The sequence below is a fragment of the Neodiprion virginianus genome, chromosome 2 (genome assembly GCF_021901495.1).
Source record: "Neodiprion virginianus isolate iyNeoVirg1 chromosome 2, iyNeoVirg1.1, whole genome shotgun sequence".
NCBI classification, from domain to species: domain Eukaryota; kingdom Metazoa; phylum Arthropoda; class Insecta; order Hymenoptera; family Diprionidae; genus Neodiprion; species Neodiprion virginianus.
Window position 1 is genome coordinate 26,020,433 of NC_060878.1, and position 5,140 is coordinate 26,025,572.

A 5,140-nucleotide genomic window follows, 5' to 3' on the forward strand; every position below is an offset into this window, starting at 1 on the left:
ATATTAAGCAACGAGGCGGCGGTTGAAAGTTGGGTAACGAAAGTCTCAGCAATTTGCATTCGCTTGAGTCACGCCCCGGAGTCAGAGTCCAGGCAACAATTGCGCATGAAAAAAGTTACCCTGCAGAGACTGAGCTTCATCGACGGCAATGGGGTGAAAAAAAGGGAAGACAAAAAAACAAGAAATAATGTCAAGGAAAAAAAGGGGCAGAGGGGGAAAAATACGCGTCTCGAGTTAACGAAGTAACGAGGCTAAAGTTTAAGGAAATAATAAAGGAATTACGACGGTATGATTGCCGGGCAACGGGCGTTAAAGGAAATTTCTTATCGATCCCCATTAAGCTCCAACGTTAACGAGACAATTAAGACTGGCTTCACAACTTTTTATACGCCCTTATCCTGATTTTTCAACATTATTTCTCGTAACAATTATTACATAAGTACTGAACATTCGAAATCAATATTCATACATAAATGAGTATTGATTCTTGTCTGTTATAGCACTTGCGGATAAAATAAAAATCAAAGTTTCCTGCTACACTAATTGTTTGGAATGTTTGACTTTTGAAACCTGTGCAGCGTGCGTCAAGTGCTTCATTTCCGAACAGTGTGATAAAACGGGATTGACGCATGCGCTCAACTGAAATACTTGACTTTCCACACCAGGGCTTTTTTTGCGCATACGGAGGTTCAAATGAGTCAATTTTACGGACTGTGGCATTGAGTGTAAGTTACATAAACCTCGAAACCTTCGATCTACTTCCTTTTTACGGTTTTGTTACACTAACAAGAAGAGTAGAGGCTTGACGTTGTGAATTGAGTTGTCCTCGTACGTGGCGAAAGGTGAAGATCCCCGATTTAACGTGATTTTTGATTTTCAATCCAATAGGCCAACCCAATAATGTGAGCCAAAACCCTCCAGAAAATCGAAAAATTTCAAATCGTGATATCTCAGCAACCAAGGCTCATTGGATTGAAAATCAAAATCCACGTTAAATCAGGGTGTCTTTAACTTTCACCACGTGTAAGGACAACCCGATGGCGTCAGCAAGCCTCCCTACTCTCCTTGTGAGGAAGTATCTTTCGGGCTTAAATTTTGGAGTTCTGAAAAGGCAACATTTTACGTTTCATGAAATCGAGAATTTTCGGTAAATGTTGTCCCGAAATTAAAATGCTGTATCAATAAGAACAAGATTGTTGATAGATTTGGATCGAATTCGACTACTCCAAAGCAAATGGTTTGAATTTTTTTCACCACCTATTGGTTGCTAGAAATTTATTTGAAGGAAAACAACAAGATTTAGTCGAATAATCATGTTTAGACATTTTGACATGAACTCTACACATTCTTACACATATAAACGAACACCCAAATTTTTTTTGAAGAAATACGAAATTTACTCTTACATAATATAAGAATCAACAAAACCTTGAAAATGAAACAAAATTAAAGGTACTTGGGTTTGGATCTGGCACATCTCATGTGGATGATCCAAATTTATATACGGGATCTGATAAGTAAGTTTCACTCATCCCAATTTATTGACCCTTTAACTGATTTTCCAGTTCTTATCCTCTTGAAAAAGTTTTTAGGAGAATGGTCAATTTGCGGGCAAATTTTCACAAGTCAGATCCAAGCCCTTATGGGAAGCTAAACGGGTAGAATATTGGAGAATATATCTAATACAATGACACATGATATTGTTTTGCATGAATGTCACTCATTATGATGCATTACATCCATGATCGGAAGATGTCACGCGATGAAAACTTGGAAAAACTACAAATTAGATGAGATATGTTTCATTCATCGATCATCAGATCATGCTGTGAGACTTCCAAATCAAAAACACTTCTCATATTGGCTGATGTCTTTTCACATTGCGGAAGGGCATTGGTCAAGAATATACTAGTGGCGCAGCGGCTATAACACGTCACGTCCGAAGCCTCGAGGGGTCGTTCGATGACGGGAAAGAAGGTACACAATCTGGAGATTTATGGTGATCCTGGATCGTCGAGCAGTGCAGTTTCGTGATTTAAGAAAATGGTTGGAAAGATTTCCAGACCGAGGAAACTTCAGATGGATAGATGGATTTAGAGAGCTGTTTACCTGTGCCGTTAATCGATTGCACGACGCATTTCCCACGCGAATTTTCGTTATTTCCAGGTGAGACTAAGTGGTGCGCGGATGCGCAGGAACCAAAGAGGAAAGGTTCTTCTCACGACCAGTCTGGGATAGTCACAAAAACCGGTGTGTGAACACCGACACCAACGCTGATCAAAAAATGTCTCAGGAATGAAGGAGATTGAATTAAAACCGACGAAGATCAATATGTCGTATGTCGTAATCATGTCATCAATGTATAATGAGCATGAGTTTCCCATGCTGAAGAAACAAGTATGCAAATTTAGTCACGAGCTTGAGAATACCGAAACTTTCACGTCTATTCTTCAACAATAAATATACGTACATATTCGTTTCTGGAACATCTGTAATGAAATTATACTTGACTTAGCTTGTATATTTTTTATTTTAACATTTTTTCATTTACTTAACTTTTTTGTTTCATATTACCGACTAATTACTCTGGAAGTTGTATGTATCGGATCACGATCAGGGACAATCGATTTTAATGGAAGTGAATGTGCAGAGTGGAATTACGAACCAACCGAATTCTTTTATTTTTAACAATGGGTGAATGTAATATTCAATGATGTACTATCATAGACACGTTATTTCTGAAAGCAGCCGGTGAATCGAATGTGCGTTCTTAGGCAATTACAGCCCTGAATAACCGATTCACTCTTTCTCTTCCACCTCGCACCATTGCGTGGGATTCTCTTCTTTCCTCTTTTACAGTTATGGGACTGAACTATGGGGTTCTGGAAATGACTGAATTGCGAACAGAGCAGGTGGATCATTATTGCCGATATGAAGATAGCCGACTAGCGTAGGTAGATTATAGATGCTTTTAAGGCAATGTTATAACTTTACCCGCAGCTCTACGCAGACACACGCATTCCCTTGAGCTATGAGCCGGGTGGAGGGCCAGAGGCTCCAGATCCTTTAAAACCTCAAAGTTAGAATATCCTGGGTATGGGAACGTAACGTCCTTTGAAATTTTATTACGTCGTTTCCATGGGGTTCCAGTATATGTTGATCTATTCGCTGGAGACTCGTTGTAGCCTGAAACTCAGATATGTATACAAAGCTGCATGCATCCTGCAGGAGTCTTTTATGAGAGATAATATTTTCGAAAAGATTGCATTTGATATTCAGTATTTTTCTTTGCATCTGCCTAAACTGAGATAATATACAAAGCTGTAAAGTGCTTTCGTTGAAAACTGAAAAAATTAGAAACAATGTTTGCATTTCGTTAACAATGAAGTTTTTTTTTCTATTGTGGAAATTGGGATCACTTGATTGTCATAAATTTATTTGGATCAACGCATCTGCAGTAGTAACTGAATTTTTTGTATTGTTTGAATTCTAAGAATTGTTCAAATCATTTTTATATCATCATATTTTCTATATTCAAGTGATTATTTAACGTAAGTTTTGTTCCGAGCTGGCGTGAAAGTGACTGCTCTGATTTTGATTAACCTTGCATTGTTTTGTAGCAGAAGCTTCCAGAAGTGACCTGATCTTTATACTATCCAGATTGATTGGGTAGGAAATAAATACTAACAAAATCGGTCGAAAATTATTGTAAAATCGTAATCCATACATGTATGTATATTGTACACATGTGCGCGAATAATTTGAAAACTGTTTTGGCATTGAAATTTTGTTCATTTTCATTCAGCTTGAACTTTTGTTTCAGTTATTGTACATCGATGACAAACATGTAATGATTTTTCTAATACAATCATACGTGTCTTAATTGAAAAGATTTACAAGTTTAATCAGGAAACCTCCGACAGAGTTTGTTTTTAGAACTACCAATCGCAGAAGAAAGACAAGTAAGCTTTGAACATTAACCGTTTTTTCAGCTTCAAGATTGAATCGTAATCACGCAGTTCGATCTCTTCAGACTAAATTTTCGATAAAAAATACTCTTCCAAGTAGAAAAGAGGTCCTCGATATCGGCTGCGAAGCTAACCGATTTAATATCTGCTCTATTATATAGTGTGGGCACTTACGCGGTTTTATTTCACGCATGAATCAGCCCAAACGTCTGACAGGAAGTCATAGCCATTCGCATTCCGGTGGTATTGCAGGAATGAATTTTCGCTTTAGGCAACTATCGGATGCCTCGCTGATCCAAGATAAAGGGTCGAAGAAAAAAGGACTTCCCGTCGTTATTATCCGCCGTAAAATTTGGGAAAATTGGCTGAATGATATCTCCTGTCCGAGTCCCCACCTCGAGGCAGAGGTATTCCAGTAAGAAAAAGTGTCTGCTCAGAAAAATAAAAGGGACTCAACAAACGACCACAAAAATCATTTTCCTGCCATTCTCCACATTTTTCAGTCGATCTTTACCGATTACTCCAGGTTTTGGAATCAACCTTAGTCGCCGTTGTCCACCAAAGAAGTACCATCGGAAAAATTAACTGTATTGTATATTATGGGATATTATGTTGGAGTCAGTGCAGATACAATAGGATGCAAAATTCATCTTTATGTCACAAGTTCTAATTATTGAGATCTTACAGGCTCCAATTATTTTTAATATGTCAATGTCTAATTTCGTACGTAATTTGGACATAGATAAATGAAACTTTGTTCAATGCAGTTGTGTTTAAATTGCTCGATGAAACGAAAGATTTGGCATTTTCCTTATACATATACTTTCTTTATGTGAGTTCGAATTATTTATAGTTAGATTTAAGATTACACCTGTGTAAATTTGTTGAGACATGTTTGTATTTGATCCTGAACTCTGTTATTGTATATTGAATTTGGTCTAACATTATATCAGATGATCAGATCTGGCCACTCGTGACTCGTTCTAATCCGACGTGAATTCAGGCCTGCAATTAGTCAAAAATATTGTATCCAACTGCGTAGAATACAGAGTAAAATCAGACATTATTGGTCGTAATTGAGGAAGACAATATATTAAAAAAAAATTTCCACGACGGTGCTTGAAAAGTGATTCATGCTTGTACACTACGATGTCCCGCAAAGATTTTCTAAA

At 37.5% G+C, this 5,140-nt stretch overlaps 1 long non-coding RNA gene across 1 annotated transcript; it reads left to right on the top strand.

Moving 5' to 3' along the window:
• The first annotated feature begins 2,580 nt into the window (after positions 1-2,580).
• Positions 2,581-4,686, top strand: LOC124299071 (uncharacterized). Its single transcript, XR_006906939.1, has 4 exons — positions 2,581-2,950; positions 3,824-3,962; positions 4,130-4,375; positions 4,472-4,686. It is a non-coding gene; the product is annotated as an uncharacterized LOC124299071 (long non-coding RNA).
• The last annotated feature ends 454 nt before the right edge of the window (positions 4,687-5,140 follow it).